This window comes from Apteryx rowi, unplaced genomic scaffold, assembly GCF_003343035.1.
Source record: "Apteryx rowi isolate R43461 unplaced genomic scaffold, aptRow1 scaffold_31, whole genome shotgun sequence".
Taxonomy (NCBI): Eukaryota; Metazoa; Chordata; class Aves; order Apterygiformes; family Apterygidae; genus Apteryx; species Apteryx rowi.
In genome coordinates this window covers 1147409-1166761 of record NW_020449530.1, presented here as the reverse complement: position 1 = coordinate 1166761, position 19353 = coordinate 1147409, and the positions used below count along the sequence as shown (strand labels likewise).

Genomic DNA, 19353 nt, shown 5'->3' with positions numbered 1-19353 from the left:
TATGTAAACTATAGCAGTCTGAAGCAAACATAAGCTGAAATTTACGTCTTTGAGAAGCTCATTGGCTCACAAAGGAGGGTATGGTTTGCACTGTAGTCACTGTTATGACCTACAATATCTTTAGACTCTAAAAACGTACCTTTAATTATATGGGGAGTGATTCAGGGTTGTTCTGGCTCCTCTGTGAAATGTTTAGCTGACACAGAATGATGCTTCTAGCAGAAATACGAGTAAAAATTAAAGGGTGTGCTTTAAAAGCAGCAGATACTCAGCTGCCAAACAAGGAAAGAGCAGCCTGCTTTTGACTTTTAGTCTGTAGAAAGGCATGTGCAGACCTTTTCTGGAAGTGCTGCAGAAGCCCTCCAGAGCCGGAGGTGTTTGGCACTGAAGGATCGCTGGCCACGGGGAGAGGATCAGGATCAGGGGCACCAGTGGCAGCACAGCGTGCGCGCGGGTGCTGCTGTGCTGCTGCCTGGGGGGAGAAGCTGCCCCATAGACCTTGGTACTTGCAGCATGCAGCGGTGAGAAAGGATGGACCGGAGGGCAGGGAGCATGTCCTGCATGCTCATCTATATGCCTGGCTGCTAGGATCGGCGAGGAACCACGCTTATGAAAAATGAGTCACTGCTGGCTCTTACCAGAGTGTGTGGGAATGAGCCGAGGGCCTGAGCAATGTCGGCTGGAGTGTGAACATCCATTAATACTCTCTCTTCAGTGCACTTGCTGTCATATCTGCTTGTCTAGCTGTCTTCTTCTTCTCACTCCTGAGGAGCAAGTTGTAAGGCTTTGCCATCAGTTCACCACCTCATCTTGGGATATGCTCTTATCTCTAGATACGTGGCTTTGACACCTCTGTGAGTGTTCTGCCTCTTCACTGCTGACACAACCTCTGGTCCCATCCAACTCTCAGCCTGTCTTGACACTTTGGCTGGGTGTCCACTGTCAACACAGCATTTGTTAAAACTGAGTATTTCATGCCCAGTGTGTTCCTCACTTGCAGAACTCCTATTTGAATTCCTCAGTTGCCCTCCTGAAGCCAATAGGGTGACCTTTGTTTTAAAAATGTGTGTTTTTAAGAAGACAGATTGAATCTGAGCACTGCAACAAGGTACTAGTCCAGACAAAATGTGGCTTGGATTGTATTTTATTCTTAACATCATTCTTAACTTTCATGATTGAAACTTGAAAGAATTAAGTTAAGGAAATAAGGGATGAAGTAAAAATTATGTATGGATTATGATATAGATTACTAGTGGTTGGTTTAAACATGTCCAGAGCACTTCCTAGGTCTGTCATTGTGTACCAACATAGGAATACCCATACAGACAGCAGCTAGCATATGGATGAAGCTTTCAGCATGGTGTGACTGGGTGCTACAGACACTTCAGAGCAGATAACACTTTAATTTCTGCTCCTCCTTTGTGAGCCTGATGACAAACTTGTCAATAACAGCCTTGCAGATTTAAAAAACAAAACAAAACAAAAAAAACAAAAAAACCCCCTCTCTTCAGAGCTGTCTTTTCTTTGAGCTATAAATTCACTGCTGATATTGGCTTAGCAATTGGCAGGCTGCCAGTACAGTTGTCCCACAAAAATGTACAGAATCTCTCTCTTTCAGTCTCCTATAAAGAAAAGCATGGAACAAAAATGTCAGGGAAAAATGTGTAAAATGGGACACAATCTTTGGTGTAAATACATGCAAGACTCGGATAATCCTCAAAAAAGCCATTCTTTTCCAAAATGTGTTTCTGTTGATGATTGATGCCATAATTGATAGAGGCAGTAGGATAGATGAGTGGGGGAGGTGGGAGTCAACCAAATGTCTGATCAGAGACTGTAAAATAAGGTTCTGCCTATAAGTGCAGCATTCAGGCATTTACTGTGTTCTTGTACTTTGACAGGGAAGAACAGATAACCTACATCGCATTTTTTTTCTGTTACATAACTGGATGTGCCCTGCTGAGCTGTCATCAAATTATTGTTCCATTAACACAAATTGTCAGAAATTCAGGTTCCTTTTTGGGGTATAAGAGGGACTTTGAGCTAGGTTGTGACTAACTCTATGCCTTTTCACATCAGTAGTAAAAAATACTGGGAAAAAAAATCATAAATGCTACTCCAGGTAACAGGCAAAACTGTTTCAGCTGTCTTTTAAATGTTATTAGGAAAAATTAAAGTGCTTATTTGAATAGGTAAGACCAAAGTGTAAAAGATGATGCCTCCTGTGGCAGGTAGAACTATTGTTTTGTCATTTTAACCATGTCCCTTTAAACAGTCCTAATATTGCTTGTCAAAAATGGCATTTTGGCGGAGATCTTCAAAAGTGCCCAAGAAATCTATAAGCAGCAACCTGTTACACCCTTTTATCATCTTTCTGTCTTCAGTCTGGTCGGATGTAAAAGTTGGGAATTTGCATCCAAGGATGCCTATCTTACTGAGCATTTCAAATGTGGTGCAGGCCTGTGTATGTACATGATTCTGCACTGTGAGTTGCTTGCTATTAGGACATCAAAGAGGAGCTGCTGCTTGTGGATTTTGTGCTGTCTCTTAAGGTGATCATAAGTGGAAGACAGCATTGCTGATTGAGCTGAATGAATTTTCTGCCATTTGTCTCCTTTAAAAAGTCTGCAGCCCAGATCAGTTTGGGTTGTGATGTGTTTTCATCTCTGTAGCTGAATAAAACCAGGCCAGGTAATCCTAGGGAGCTTCTGCAGCCAGAATTGCTGGAAATCTGGGCAGATCAGCATATATAACACTTTTCTCTGAATTAGTGCCATATATGATATAGTTTCAATGAGGTGCTTTGCTGTTGTTCGTGCCATCAGTTTTAATAGCCCTGAACTAATGTTTCGAAGATATCCAGAAATCAAGATCTGATTTCTGTAGGTATTTCAGTGTTTGTGCCATAGCGGGAGGGAGTTGTCCTTAGCATTTTGGCCAAGCAAGACTTGTATCTTGCCCATTGAAATTCATTTCAGAGGGTATGTTATTTCATGGATATGGCAATGCAGTATAGTATTTGTTTCCTGAGGTACATCATGGAACAGCTGTCATGTTTCATTTTAGGGTATCTGTGTTTCAATAGTAGGTTAGATTACTCACTTTTGGAGTTTGATTTTTGGGATATATTATTTAAAAGCACATCTTTATGGTGCTTTGACATCCTTCGGGAAGGGATTGCACGATGTTTCAGTTTCTTTAAAGGCTTAAAAACTCTTTCCTGGGTATTATCTTCCATGATTAATTGGGTCAGGACTTAGGGGTAGGTAGCGGTATAGCTGATTGTGATAAACTTTCTCCAGGATATTGGAAATGGGCATGTAAGAAAAGGTCTGCATATACACATGCTCCCTGTTGCCTGGTCTTCTAACAGATAGAGAAATGATCATGGAAATGCTCTGGGGCATTAAATGGTGTACCTGTGCATTGAATGCCCCATATATGGGGATCTAACAATAAGGATCAGTCCCTTTCTAGGAGAAAGGAAGTAGATAGCTAGCAGTACACTCATGTTTGTCCACTAATGCAGGATCTACCATGCAAGTATTCTTATGTTTAATATCACAGAACAGGCCTTGGGACTACAGTGCCTCAACCGTTTCCAATCAACATGTAACCCCCTAACACCATTACGTAGTGACACAGAAGGGGCCAGTCCCTAGGCCCTCATCTAAGTAAAATGGGAGTGTGTAGCCCTACAGCTTGGACCTGATTCTCCGCTTCTGTAACCCTACTAACATGAGCTGAGTTGTGCTGAGATAAAAAGCAGTGTAACCATGAGTTAGCTCTCGTGTTCATTCATGTAGCTAAAAAGGCCTAATCCATTAGAGAGAGCAAGTCATTTGTGCTCTACATTGGTTTGGACAACTTACTGACACTCCAGATTTTAAGGACAGGCTCTGAGAGCCTGTATGTAATTTTTTTTAGTAGGCCATTAATTTTTTTGAAGTAGGGGAGGAACAGACAATGTATACTTGACTGTTTTGCTTGGCCTATGAAGATTCGTGGTGCTATACCATGTTTACGCAAAACTGGCTGCAGTATGCCAAAATAACCCACAGCATGCAGCTTGCATGTCATAGTGGTCAAGTTAAATTGAAGGAAAGGAATTTCTCAAAAATATTAGACTAATGCATTGCAATCTAAGCTGTAATGGCTTTGTTTTCTGAAAATGATCATTTCCCCTTTCCTACAGAGAACAGAATTTCTACTTGGAAAGGAGCAATGGAAAAACAAGATTTAGTTTGCCTATAAAAATGTAAATGGTCTGTTTCTGTGTTTAGAAGTAGCCATCTCTAGCTATGAAATTATGAAAGGAAGACAGTACTGGCAACTTTAAGAGGAAGGGAAAGTTTGTATTTCCACAACAGTTTGGGTTTTGTACCCATACTTCCATTTCCCCAGCCTGGTAACTTCAGTTTTGCTCATAGCTGATCAATATGTAAGTAAGCATAATGGTGAGATGAACTATAGGAAAGGTAAAAGAATTAAAAAAGTAAAACTTATAGGTTGTATTAATTTATAACACATTTGTATCATGCTTTGGCCTCCTTTAGGAAAGAACTGCAAAATAATTAAGTCTTTAAGCCCTCTTAAATTTTTCATTAGGCGTGGCATCCAGAGATTGCCAGTAAGCCAAATAAATCAGTTTTATACAATCTTATTAGTTGTTGATCTCTAGTTAGTTATTTTGCAGGCTATGTGGTATAAAGGAGGGTAAAAGTGTACTGACATGCATCAAATGATCATCTGGCTCAAATCTGGTCAAATCACTAGTATTCCCTCATTTGTAAAGCCTTTCAGACGGATGTTTCAGTATTGTCTCCTTTTAGGAGAAAATTCAGATTTTGATAGCTTTGAGGACACGAATACAGACTTCTTGCATTGAAAATTGCATCATAATTAGAAAATAAACGATGTGAAATACACTCATTAATTTTATATAACTGAGTTTTACTAAGGAATTCTTGAAGACTCATGGCATAATGGATGCTTTTTTTTGCTACTGTGCTTTGGATTACAAAATAACACCAGCCCATGAGAGAGAATCATGTACTCGATCAGAAATATGTGTGTGCACATATATATTGGCTCTGCTTCAGCAAACATGTGCCTACCTTTAAGTATGTGAGTAATCTTGTTTAGTTGGTTAGGAGCATACTTAAGTACCTCATGAATCTGGACGCTTAAGAATGATGATGTGTTGATGTTAATGTATCACACAAAGCAAGGCTAAATGAAAGCAATGGAAATGAGATGTTCTTCTGATTAAGACTAATATCTACCTTTGGTGGAACTTTATCTCTGAAATATCTCAGCAATCAGGAAGTTTCAGAAGTTAATGATGTTTAGCTCTGCTATATTGAACTTCTGATTTTTTTTTTCTTATTTTCCTCATCATATGTAAATGTTAGCATATGTTTGTTTTTCATGACCACTGCAAGCTAGGAAGGGTGAGCACTGTAAGAGCTGAATTCTTCCTGAAAGAACTGGCTTACCTAGTAAAGTTGCATGACTTTTCAATGACACTTCAGCCATTGGACTGTATTAACTACTGGAGTGCAGGATAGATCTAGATTTGTCTGTGGACTAGAACATTCACTGCTATTGATTTTAATGGGAGTTTTACTGATGCCAAAGTATTCCTGAAACTTGGACCTCTGTCATGTTCGGTGGGAATCTGCATTCCTTTAGCTAGCTGTCCTGGAGGTGTCACACCTCTGAAAACAGGTTGCTCTTCAGCAGAGTAGAGTTCCTTTTAGGAACTGCCTCCTCAGCTGGACACAGCTGTGATTTTCCTTTGAGGTAGTTCTTGGAGCAATTAAGGTATTTCTTGTTTTTGTAAAGCAACAAGGTTCAAGTTGTATTTAGCCATGGTGGAGCACAGTACTATATATATTGTGGAGACTGACTCCTTTACTCTCCCATCACATGCTATCCTTAATAAGGATTCATCTGGCAAGCAGTATAGAATAAAAACCCCAAACCGTCCCCCCCAAATAAACATCCCCCCTCAAAAACGCTGTTTGGGGATTAAGAAGAGATGGAGCAAAATTGCACAGTGTCACTTGCAAAAGCATGACATTTTCCAAGGAGGTTTTGTGGAGCTTTGTCATATCTCCTGTTCAAGCCAGTAAATCTAATGAATACTCTTAAACACATATGCTGATTGTGTTGATTAGGGGGAGAACAGGAAAGTTAAACTGTGTATTTGTCTAATTAAATGCAGCTTGCAAAGCCAACTCCTCTGTGAGAGATCTCTGTCTTCACCCGGTATAACAAATATAAAGGTGCTCGGGGCTTTAAGACACCAGCCTTTCATCTTCTAGGTATATAGACATTAGAAAGTCTTGTATTTTCCCTACCTCCATAAATAAAAGAGAACAGGAGCCCTAGAGCTCCTGAGTGGTTTCCCAATTATGTCAATCCAAGTGAAATTTCTGAACCTATTCCCTAGATAACTCTCTCCAGCGCGCCTACTGAGGCATCTCTTGGAGGGAATTACCAGTCTCACTGAATGCTGCCCGAGCTGTTATCATTTATCCTAGCTATTACTCAGAGGTGGCTGTTCTATCACAGTCACAAAGCGGCTTAGTACCTGTAAAGACAAACAAACAACCTGCCACCAAAAGCTATGTAAATGCATTCCAGCAGCTATGCAGAAATAGCCGAGCATTTTTGCATCTTTGACTAGAGGCAGCCAGCAATTAAGGAATTGTGCTGGTCTACAGCCAAAAAAAATAGGGAATTCCTGCAGATACTTTTTGTCAAGCGAATCATGGGAGCATAATCATGTTTGGTTCCACATTGATCATTCCAGTTTAGTTTTCCTCTAAAATTCTCAGGTCTGTGACCGATGCTTTCCAAGCTGTGCTTCAGCTGCACCAGGGGCATTCTCAGGATTGCATTATGTTCCCGTTGGGTTACAGTGATGGCATAAGGCTCAGGTGAATGGAGGAGATTCCTCTGTGGGTGGAAGCAACTCTTTTCCCCAGGTGGGACCCCTGATTCCTGCAGACTCTACCAGAATTGCTCCTTCCTCATTGGGAACTCCTCCTCCCTGCTGGAGGAATCACTGGAGAAAGTAAGGCAGCTGCAAGTCAGCTTAGTCAACAGCACAGCAGTACCTAGCAGCTGCAGTGAGGATCATGATCTGGATGTCTTCATTCAAAATCATCCTTGTTGTAAAGCTCCTCTGCCTTTGGTGTCCTCTTCATTTCCCCCCATAAACACTTCTGTCTTTCCAGTGCCTGTGGTAACCCTTTGGTTACTCAAAGAATTCCTTGGGAGCTGAAGAGGTAGCATCTTCCATGCTCAGGGACATCATAACTGGTGAGATATGTTATTAATGCTTGTATTAGTGTGTGTATATATATATATATATTTTTTTGCTGGAGATATTTTCTGTTCAGTTCAGGCTATTGTTATCATGAGCAGCACTTTGGGTTTAGCTTAGTCTTGATCAATGCTTAAGGTCTGGTGTGAAAAGAGACTCTTCAGGGGTGGTTAGCATCCAGCTTAATTTAACATGTTGGGAAGATACTTTATGGTAGCCCTTGGCTGAACCGACTGTCAGAAATTGGTTATTTGGGAGCAGAGACTTCCACCTTGATATTTTCTTTTGTTAGTGTGTTTTGTGGGCTAAGGATCGTGAGTAAGTGTGTGCACAATGGTCTAGCTTTCTGAAACACTGGAGAAACTCTTCTGCATTGTGCCTTTCATGTGGTCCCTGGATACTACCAGAATGGGAAGGGAGCATTGCTTCCCTTGACAAGGCCTAACTCTCATTTATCTTTGTCATTAAAACTATGTGCTGTCATGCAAGAATCTCTGTACATACATATGCCCTCCCCCCCCCCCAGTTGTACATGCATGTACAGACTGAGATAATTTTTTCAGCTCAACAGCCACACTAGCCTTTCTCCTAGTGAAGGGTTATGATTATGGAGACTATTATATGTCATTAAGATAATAATATTGCTGAATGTGTAGCGATGCCAATGACTATATATTCCCTAGGTCTTCTGGTTTTAGTTTGGTAGGGACATGTAAAACAATTCTGCTTGCCAGTGGGGAGGAAATTTGCCTGGCTTTCAAAAGATTGTTGTGTCAGCGCTTGATAGGAGTCTTGCTAAGCAATAATAATAATAAATGTTCCCAGGCTATGCTTGTTTAATAATTGTGCTTTAGCACAAATTGCTTCAAGTGAGGAAACTCCATCATTGTAAGTATGCAGGTGGAGGCTATAATGCCATGTGTTGCAAATGGTGTTGCACACTGATCTAAAAGGATGGAACATTTATATAAAATAATAATGCAATACAAAGTTATAATAGTGAAGACTAAGGAAAACAATAAAAAGGGATTTAAATTCTGTGAGGAAGCCATTTTTAATCAGGAACTAAGGAAGGGACAGGCCTTGAATGGTTACCCTGCCTCACTGTGGAGCTTTTTGAACGCCTCTCTGAAGTGACTGACACTGGCCACTGTCAAGGCCTGTTGGCTTAGGGATATCACAGATCTGATCCTTCTTGACTTTTCCCATGACAGCAATATTTGCAAATGTCCCAAGAAGTCACGGTGATATGCATGGCAGAACTGATGTCTGCATGTCTGCATTAGCTCTTAATGAGTGAGCAGCAGACAGAGCCTTGCCTTTGAGCTGTGGTGCCTCTCTCATGCTATTTTCTAGTCAGCCTTTTATGATAGCTAGAGTTCATCAGGCAGATCATTATATCTCTCACCCACTCATGCTTTGTCAGTCTTTTAGAACATTTGCAAAGTCCCAAGCATGGCAAAATCCTGAGAACATACTGAGTTTGTGTGGTCAGCCATAACTTGTCTGTTCTTCTGCGCGCTGGCTATCACAGCCTTTGTCAGGAGATGAGGGCAGTGAGACACAGTGAGCTGGTATAAAGCCAGCAGTAATAGAAACCTAAAAGTGATAGTCTGTTGGACAGTATTGGCTCCTAAACACTGTTTATTTGGATGTGGAAGTGTAAAGGCTCAAGTTTCAGTCCTTGGGAATAATTAATCCTTAAACAGTGAAAAACAATACAACATGCAGTTGGTGAGCTGTCCTGATGAAGGCAAGTAAGAGCAGAATTATTGTTGGGGCTGTTAACTATGCTGACTAACAGAGAGTTGGTTAATTCTGTAAGGACAGTGTTTTGGGCAAATTCCCAACCTTCAAATGCCTGCAGGCAGACTTGTCCATATTTGTGGTATATTTGAGGTCTGGTGTTCCTCCTTTGGGCCATATATTTTAAGAGGAAATGTTACTGGAAGGAAACATTGTTGCAGAGTAACAGTCTTCTCTGAAGCACTTTCCAAAGAAATGTTAAGGCCAAAGGTCTTGTTTTTTCAGGGCAAAAGATGAGAATCTTTGAACTTTTACTGTTATAAATAGTCATGGGCAAGGCTCTAAGGATGGATGCCTATGAGATTATATCAGGGGTTATTGTTCCCCAAACCGAGCAGAGGCAAGGGTTGTCTTTAACTGCTGCATCTTTTTTTTTTGTCACCAAGCACAGTGTTATCATTAAACAGATAGCAAATAATTGTAATAAATCTTGTGAGTTTTTCATTTCTTTGCTCAGTTGCTGCTAATTTCTCCTCCATCCCAAAAGGAACAAAAATGTGTCTTATTTCTAATAATGGATGACAGTTTGACACTAGGGGAATCTTTATTCTAAATATATTGTTTTTCTAGTCATACTAGCAGCGATGCTGATTAAATCCACATTAGGCCAGTGCAGATGATGGGACAAAGTGCAGACTGGTGGGGGGAGCACTTAACTGGGACTTGGGAGGTTCTGCTGTTGGACGGCTAGCAAGATTTGGGCAAAAAACTGCAATTTTCCATGCCTTTCTTCCCCAGCTGTAAACAGAAGGAAAGATTAATGCATTTCTTTGAGAGCCACTGTTTAAAAATGTTGTATTACTTTCAACTGAGGACAAAATTTGGTCATGTTATTGGTGCTACATAGATGAATGCTAGCTAGCCTAATTAATTAACAGATTAGTTTGCTTCCCACAGGCATTATGAAGCTCAGCATGCAATTTTTGCATCACCAAAGACTTAACATGAAATTGAAGTGATGCAAAAGCCCTGCATTGCCTCTCTAGAGAGCCTGAAGGGCAGAGCATTAGTAATGCCCTGGCACTTCCAAACAGTTACTGTGTGCACAGACCCAGGGGTCTGCCTGGAGTTGCAGGGCACCTCTGCTCCATGCTTGCGAGGCATCTGCCCTGCTCATATGCATCTACACAATAATACCCAAATGTGAAATTTAAAAAATAAGAAAATTCACAGTATTACTTCTTAGAAGGGGAGGGAAGTTGCTAATTTGCTTTCTAATCTTCTGTTTCAGGAAAGAATGGCTAGTAATTAAAGTATGTGGAAAATGTGTTTGGTAGTAAATACATTAGCTAAGACCTCAAATAGCCAGGAAACCTGAAATAGTCTTTTTCAGACACTGTTGATGTGCCTTTGTGTAGATGTATGTTTTTCTATTAGTACTGTAGAGGAACAAACAAATTAAGCCTCTAATAGTATTCTAAAATCTTGCAGTGTAGTATTTTTCCCTACCTATGCAAGATAGTCATTTAACTTTTTACAAGGTTATGGCTAAACTCTGTAAGATACTTTAAAGTCTGAGCAACCTAACAGATAATCCCATTGTAAACTAGTCAAAACCGCCATGTTATTTATTAATTCACACAATCTTTTTTTTGTCCTGAACTATATTATTTTACAAATAGTTTAAGAAATCTATATTTTTACTGAATGCTATCCACACCCCAAAACCAGTAATTAATACTCAGCACTCAAAAAAACCCCCCAAAAAACAAAAAACCTACCCCCCAGAAAACAACACTGGGTATTAAATGATAAAGGAATTGCTGCCTTTTTTGGGTGGTTGTTGGTACTATCATGTATGCTAAAGTCATTCCAACCAAGGGCATGTGGCAATAATGGAATCTGATGTACAATCATTTTTAAGGAACAGCCTGTGCCTTGTTAATATAATCCATAAAAGGCTTCCAAACTTCCTGAAATCAGTCCCTTCTGCTTCCAAGTCTGCATATGATCTCATAGGAAATGATCTGGGAGAGGCTGACTAACCCTTTTGCATAATCAAGGTGGTATTGTTCTTGTAATGCCTAAAGTTACTTGTATCCCTGATACAAGTTCAACGATCCACTTCTCCTCTGTAGCCAAATCTCTGTTATCAGACTTTGCAGTGATTTCAGTGGCATTAGATAAAAGAGTAACTGAGAGGACTGAAGTGTGACTTCAAGACTGGCCTTGATAACGTCGTTTGTCTGCTTTGTCACCCTTTTTCCTCTTAACTGTTWAAAAAAATCCTAAAGCATGTGCTGCCAAGTGAAATCTGAAAGAGGGAAACACAAATAGCTAATACAAATGGACAAGGTTTATTTTGCGGTAGACTCAGAGGTACAGCAACAGGTAAGCAGTCTGTGCCTCGCTAAGTTTTATAAGCTACAGTAGTAGCAACAAGGATGGTGAGGAAAATACCTGCCCTGTGTGTAGATGTGATATTACATAACCTCTCATGTAAATTAGCAGCAGATATAGAAAGTGTGTTGCACTGGAGCCCTTTAAACAGCCCCAGAAAGATGTTTTACATAAATGCAGAGTTCCTCATGCAGTGCGTGTTAAAGGTTCTTTTATAGCCTCGGGATACCCAGGGTTTCCTTAATATATTTAGCCCAAGAAGGGAAACACTCCAGGGAGCTTCTATCTCTGAAAGCCTTGTACGGCAGCTAGTGTTAATCTTGTTGGCTGGCGAGAAAGAACAAAAGTATCTGTGTTTTGTAACTGTGTAGAAGTACAATTATGGTCTAGTTAACGTGAATGGATAGTAACTGCACTGAATTGAAATTGCAGTGAGCCTAAGCAGAGGGCTCTGTGGCACCCTGCTTACTGCGGAGCTGTTAAGTTTGGCACTCTGCTCTGGGCTCCAGTCAAACATTTTCTTAACCATATTAGGTTATATGGAAATTGGCCAAAAAGCAATAGGCTTTTGATGTACTTACTGTTTGTGCACATATCTTATGGAGCAGGCAGCCACTGCTTTTCTTAAGAACTAGCAGGTTTAATAAAATAGGACGACTGGAACCCTTTAAGAATGGTCACTGAAGTTTGAAAACAACAACAAAAAGCATTTCCTAGGACAAAGGAACCAAAATTTGACATTATTAAAACAAAAGTTTGTGTTTTTCTTGGGCTGTCAGGATTCAGTTCAGGTTTGTACATGAGCTGGAAAATATAAAGACCTGCAAATGTAAAGTATTTGGGCAAAAGGCTGCAACAAACCACATTACATGACCTGTAAGCTTATTCTGTCCAGGCTTGTGGAAATCAAGGAGGACCATCATTAAAAATTCTATTTGTGTATAATCATTTATCACCTTGTTTGCTAAAAGAAGAGGGAAACTAAATCAAACAAAAAAAGTGAACTTTATATTGGGTGTAACCCCTGCAAAGTTCACCAGAGACCCATTAAGAATATTGTTTTAACATTTCCAAATGTGCTTTGTTGTTTTGCCCAACTGTTGATTTTTATTTTGAGATCTGCACAAGCAAGTATACAATCAGCAGAATGTCTTAGAAAGGGAAGTGAGCCTGTCTTTTGTTTAGGTGTGTTTATATGGGCACAATATGAATGCAATATTATCAAAAAATGCTGAACAACTAGGAGTGGGGCATGGAGAGAATAAAATATTATTTTTACATGTACTCTGAACGTGTAAATGATGAGATTTCATAAATGCTGCCTCTGGACCAGGCTGGTGATCCACTCACTGGCACAGCATCTGGATTAAAGATGTGTGTCATGCCCTGCTGCATGAAACAGGCGCACCCAGAGAGGCTTGTCTAATTCTCCTCTGCCCATCGTCTTTGTGAGATACAATGCTAGTGAGGTTTTCACTGCAGAAATATCCAGTTGATGTGAATTTGTGAGGAGCCAGTGCCTATTGATGCTATATACCTGTTGAGGGGCTTTTCCGAGTCTTGTAACAGCTCTGACAGCCAGGCTGATTCTTGGGCAGAGTATTTTTAATTGGGTCCAATACTGCTTCTATGAGTTGGGAGTTTTGCAGCAATGGTCCCTCAGACATATAGATACATGCATGATTTATAGTTTTATTAATCTATGTTTATATTTGGGAGTAAATGCTTTGAGGTGGCTGAAAATAAACCCAGCAGAAGAAAGGAAGTTTCTCAGAGATAGTTCACTGTAAATTGCTGCTATTAGAGTTAGGTTATTGATACATTACAAAGCCACTTGGGTGAAAGTACTGCTCAGGTGAAGGCTGTTGCTGTGTATTTGATAGAGACCAGAGTCATAGATGAGGACTGAAAGGATGGTGGATGAAAGGCTTGAAGAATGCAAGGAGGATGCTGTAGGTGACTATTTGTCTTCTTCCGTGACCTCCAGAACCTGTCAGACTGAGGCAAAATAGTTGGAAATGCAACCTCAATGCTGAATTCACTCAAAGAAAACGGGAGAGGGGTGGCAAGTGAAATGCACATCTGTTGGTTCCCATTTTAGATCCAGTGCAGAAAGGAGCTCTGTTGTAGGGCTCTAGCTTAATTCTTGCGAAAAACATTTCTATGGAATTTAGGCCCAAGGTAGACCCTCTCAAGAAAAGCTACTGTCTAAAAGATTTGCCAGCAGAATTTTCTGAGGACAGTTTGTAAATGTTGGCACTGTTTCATCTGAGCCCTGGTTCAACTTTAAATACAAGAGGAACATGGTCCTGATTTGGATCTAAAAATGCTTCCTTTCCTATCCTGTCCAGCTTGCATGTTAAAATGAATGAACAGAAAAACACCCCAACCAAACAAAAGCCCAAATGGCCAATTATAAAGAAATATGAAAGTAAAAAAGTTGTACAAAATTTGTACAAATCTGACTAAGAGTATAGTTTTATTTTTGATCGCAGGTGGTTATCAGCAGAGGACAGCGCCTACATAGCAGAGGGGTGATTGTGGCAGGGTAACACAGCAGAGAAACTACAGTGATCCATATTACACTTGCTGAAAGTTTTGGTAGAGTTTTGATAGAGTTTGAGCAGCCTTTGCAGAAATACTTCCTGTCATAGTATTGCTGTTGTCAGTAGCACAACTAATTCAGTTGTTACTGGCATCTGCACGTGGACTTCTCCTTGGCTTCATCCCAAACCATCAAGACTGGCCTAGTGGATTGAACTGTGTGAGCAGAGGCAGGAATTAAGCAAAAATTCTTGTTTTTCTATACTTCAGTTTTCCTATTTGGAACAACCTGACATGGGAGAACCAGATTAGGCAAAATATGCTTCATCAGGAGTATCTCCATGCCAGTGACACTATAAAGCTCTGTTCAAGTTATGTGAATATTTAGGGAGATACAATTCCTGCCTGAAGTGTTTCCAACTTAAAATAGACATATGCAGAGGAGGAGGAGAGATGTGGACTGATTGGTCATAGAGTTGGGGCCATAGAGTCTGTTTAAAAGAGGGTGGGATTTGGAGCCTGGTCCCCAGAAAGGTCTTCCAGTAGACCACACTATGGCCTAACTACTTAGCTGAACTCCCCTGATATAAGCGAAAGAGTTCTGCTTCAAGCTAAGGGGGGCTTGGAGCCTTAGACCCAATCCCTTTTAAGGTCAGGTGACTTTGCTAAGGGATATGCCTGTATAAAATGAATAAGCCTATGAAAGCAGAAAGATTTGGGTGGCAGGGCCCATGGAGAATGCAGGTCTTTCCCAAGCCGTACACAAATTTGGTTTGGCAAAGCTGGCTACAGCCTGGCCCCAAGCATCAAGGTCTTTAGTGAACTTCTAAATAGGAGGTTTTTGGGTTTGATTTGTTTTCCTAGAGGTGAGCCAGCACTAATGAAGCTGAGATTCAGATGTGTTCTGGATCCACCCTCCTGTTATATGTGTGCATAAAAGGGAGTTATTTTGAAGCAATGATTGATGCTGGTCCACCTATATTCAGTGTATAATTCAGAATTATGATACTGTTTTGGGTGGTTTGTTTCTGTATGCCTCCTTCTATACGCTTCATTGTGGCATGTAACATAGAGGGCTGAAGAATTACTACTATGTTTTCTTGTGATCTAGGGAGAAAAGTCCTCCTATTGCTGTTTTTTTTTTTTTTCCCTCTATCTGTTCCAAAATTTTAGTTAATCAAATTCTTGGCAAGATGATTATGTAGCTCAGATGTAAAAGAAGATTTTGTTTTATGACTCTTAATAAAATGCATAGTTGTGCCTGTGAAGTTAAGGGTAAGTAGAGCTCATGCTCCAGGGTGTAAGCTGAATGCTAAGGGATTCAGGAAAGAATTCACCTGTCTTATCCTGCTTGTTATTGCACAATTTGATAGGTGGATCATGGCTTTGCTTCATCTTCTTCTGAATTTCACATATACACTTAGCAGCATGCTGAGGTTGGTAGGGTAGCAGCCAGAGCTGGTATGGTTGATGTTATGTGTATGATCCAAACAGAAATAGCAGAGCTCTGTAATAATAGGAAAAGGAATAGCATAAGCAAAATTAAATATGTGGAGGAATGCAAGTGAAAGTAGTGGTTGGGGGGGGGAGTTTCAAGGACAGGAAATAGGTATTCAGTAAAAGTCAAGGTTAGTAACTGTTCATTGTATCTCTTTAAAATCTCTCTTTAAATTTTCAGATTCAGATTTTTTTTTTTAAGGAAAAGAAAGTGAATTAACAGACTTTAAACCATATGTTTGGCAAAAATTTTTCTGCATCTTGAGTTCATTACACTTCTATAGCTATCCCAGTCTGGCTTTAGACTGGGGTTTTGTATGTTGATTTAATTGTTATCTATGGTTAACAACACGGTGTCCATGGAATATCTTGGGCTCTGGTTCTGTTACATTTGTCATCGATTTTTGATACCTTTTGGCTATGAGGATATGTTGACTTGCCAGTTGAATCTTGGTAATCTTTCTCTGCAAGAGCTTCTGTGGAGAAGGTAGTGCAACTGTATGCTTCCTCTGCCTTCCCATGGTCTTTTGAAGGGCTCCAGCTTACTGCTGTTCTTGTTTGAGTTAGATAGATATATAGCATTTAGAGTGAAAATCTGACTGGTGGTATTACCAGTCATAGACAGTAGGCTAGAAAAATGTTGGTAAGTATTCTAGTCCATCCTGTTGACCCAAAGCAGAGGTTATTACTTAAGTATTTTCTGAGTGATGTTTTCTGTTCTAAAAGCTTCCCCTGCTGAGCCTTGCAATTTGTCTCGGTTGATCTGTTACAGTGCTTAATTATCCTTCTCTTCAGACAAATTTTCCCTAGTGTCTCAATCACTAGGGAAATCCCTAGTGTCAAGGGGGCACAATCAGTCTCTCTTGCTTCATGTTAAGCACCTTACATGTTGTCCTGTTCTCAGTGGATATGAAGAATTTATCACTCTTCTCGTTTGACTATCTGAGGACTGTGACCACATCTTTAGGCTCAGCAAACCCAACCCTTCCAACCTTTCCATGAAGGCCATGTTTCCTCGATCTCTGATAACTTCTGTTGTCCTCTTCTGGACTCTCTTCAATTGGTCCACATTTTCCTGAGCTGATGCACCTACGGACAGACTCAGGACTGCAGCCAGGAACTGGACAATACTCAATCTAAGGGAAATGTCATTTTTATTTGCTTTGTTTGCCACCATATGATATTGTTCCTACAGTAGGATTCATTATCAGCCCCAAGTGTGTAGGATTTTTGGTGTTTTTTTTTGTTTTTTTTTTTGTTTTTTTTCCCCAAACTGAGAACTACTGCCTAATTTATTAGTTTCCAATCTAATGCTTGTGCAACCAGTTACCAAACCAGTATCTTGATTTTTGRAGAGAACTAGCCTGCAAGTTTAGAATTCTCAAAGCTGGAAGACGCCTGTTTTTGCATATTCTGATACTCTTAGACAGTGCCTTCACTTGTAATTCCCAACTTTTATAGTTCCTTTAAGCTATTAATAGTAAAATATCAATCAACAAAGAATCTTGATCTTTTTGATCAGCTGACTGGTAGCTGCCTAATATATTCAGCCACATCATGACACAGTGTCCTCACTGGATAGGTCAAGCTGAAAAAACAAAATAGGCTGAAAAACAAAATAGAGCAATAAGGGAAAATGGAAATGCATTCATGGAATGCTTCAGTGAGATTTAGAAAGTGTTTAGGAGAACAACAATTAAAGAAACACTGCACGGAGAGCAGGGTGGGTCTGGAGCCAAGCTTCTTCAGCACCTCTATGCACTTCATGTTCAATTCTAGAATCTGGTTTCAGAAATCTTGAGAAGGAAGAGACAATGCTATGACAGAAGAGCAAACATGTTTTGTTGCAAGTGGAACAAGTCCTGTGGAAGACATCATGTTGTCAATGTAGAAGCCATGCTCCTTCCATATAAAAAGAACAGCTTAAGGCAAGGTGCTTGCTCCTCTTACCTTCTTTGCCAACCCAGGAGTGAAAGACTTGAATCTTCAAAGTGAATTTACCATAGAAGTTAGAAGATCTCCTTAAACTTGGCCTCTTAGAGGCTTCCTAGACATACAAGTGATTGCTAATGAAGAGAGCAGCTCTTATCACATCTACCCCCTAAACAAGTACATTGAGAACATCTGTTTCTCCTACTTTGGTAGCCAAGAAGATGTCAGTTTCTAAGATCCATTTGCCACAGTCTGAATATGCTGAATTCAGAACAGGAACATTGTAGTGAAAGATCCTTCTATGTTTTTTAATACTACTGAGCCATCCATTCAATTCAAGGTAGCTTTTTCTGCTTTGTAAAATAAATGTGAGTTTAAAAGAAGGGGGAATGAAAAGAAAGTGCATATTAGTATAATAATACAGTAGAGAAAGCTTGAAAATACAAGGCTAAGGAAATAGAGAATTAGACTTGTTGTAATGAAGCATAATGGTAAGAGTTCACAATGAGTCCTTTATTATAATTAAGCAGAGACAAGACTCTAATCCTTTGAAGAATACAAGTTTTTCACCTATTTGCACACATGTGGGTGTGACTGGGCCAAACTGTCCATGGTACAATGCTGTCAGAGCCAGTGGGCTCTGTTTGGGTCAAGCTGAATGAAGCCAACAAACTCAGAATAAGAGTCTTACTAAAGGGTTAAGCTTTCTTCCATTGGTGAATGCCTAGTTACAGTATTTACTTTTGGAAATATCAACATATACCTCTTAGGGTGATAACTGATAAACTCTAGGTTTTCACTGTGCTAGAAATAAGAAATAACTGTTGTTTCAGACTTTTCCATGCACTGAGTAAGACATGTTTTTAAGCTCACCACCTTCTCTTTTTTTTTGAAAATGTGCTGAAAATTTTCTGTCTGAACCTAGGAATGCCTTGTGCACATTACTGTAGTATACACATAGGCTTCAGCTGAGTTCTAGATATTGTTGATAAAATTCTATTTGTGTATTATGGGCTTTTACAAAATGTTAATTGAAATTTGTGGAAAAATTAAACAGGCTTCAGGTAGGGTTTGGGTCAGGCTCTGAATTATAATAAACATACTGAAAACTGTCAAAGCTGTGCAAAGGTAAAATACTTGTTTTCCCCTTCACAGTGTCACAAGAGTGTAAACACATCAAGCATTTACTTAGTAATGTAATATCTGATTTGTATAGACTTAGGAAGAAAAATCAAACATTTTCCTTTTCCCTCCCCACCCTTTCCTCTAGGGCATTGTTAGAGTGTGTGCATATTTGATCTGATCCAAACCCAGGGAACTGAAACAATTTTTTTCCACTGACTTAATAGGTTTTGGTCATTTCCCCAGGGCTCTGGCATAGTAGTCCTATCACTTTTTTTCCCTTAGAGCTGTCTCTAAGAGCTCACTGTCTCTGTTACAAAGGCTACAATGGATATTCAAGAAACGTCTAAGCAAAACTATGCAAGTTGAAGTCCTCATCTCACTCGCAGGTCATGGTGCACTGATAGAGTAAATTGTACATTAGGGCTCGTAGTAATTGATAAGAAACATTGTAGTTGGATGGTGTAATGCAATGCTGATACAAACTCTCAGTGCTGATTCATATTAATAGCAAGTAAACTGACAGATTAACTTTCTACTGTCAGGGATTTTGGTGGATTAGGTATTGTCTTTGCTTGTAAAGCTGTCCCAAAGCTGGTATAAAAGCATAATGGTAGTGTAAACTGCCAATCCTGTGGACTGGCTAATAAGATGGAAATGTGATCTCAGATGATCAGATCTGCAGTGTTTGGTAATATGTTTGTGCACAAATCTAATGAATGTGAAACCTCTGTCTAAGTGTATCTAGTCAGCCACAGTCATGAATTTGAACTATT

The 19353-nt window shown here is 39.9% G+C and overlaps 1 protein-coding gene across 7 annotated transcripts in view; it reads left to right on the top strand.

Moving 5' to 3' along the window:
• The window catches only part of CALD1 (caldesmon 1), a 197610-nt gene that overhangs the window by 35926 nt on the left and 142331 nt on the right, over window positions 1-19353 (top strand). The window contains exon 1 of one of the 7 annotated variants that reach the window (XM_026070396.1): window positions 7265-7332. The exons of the other annotated variants lie outside the window; for them this stretch is intronic. The gene's annotated coding sequence lies outside the window, so the exon portion shown is untranslated. Of the gene's footprint in view, window positions 1-7264; window positions 7333-19353 lie in introns of those variants that run through there. 7 annotated transcript variants of the gene reach the window in all.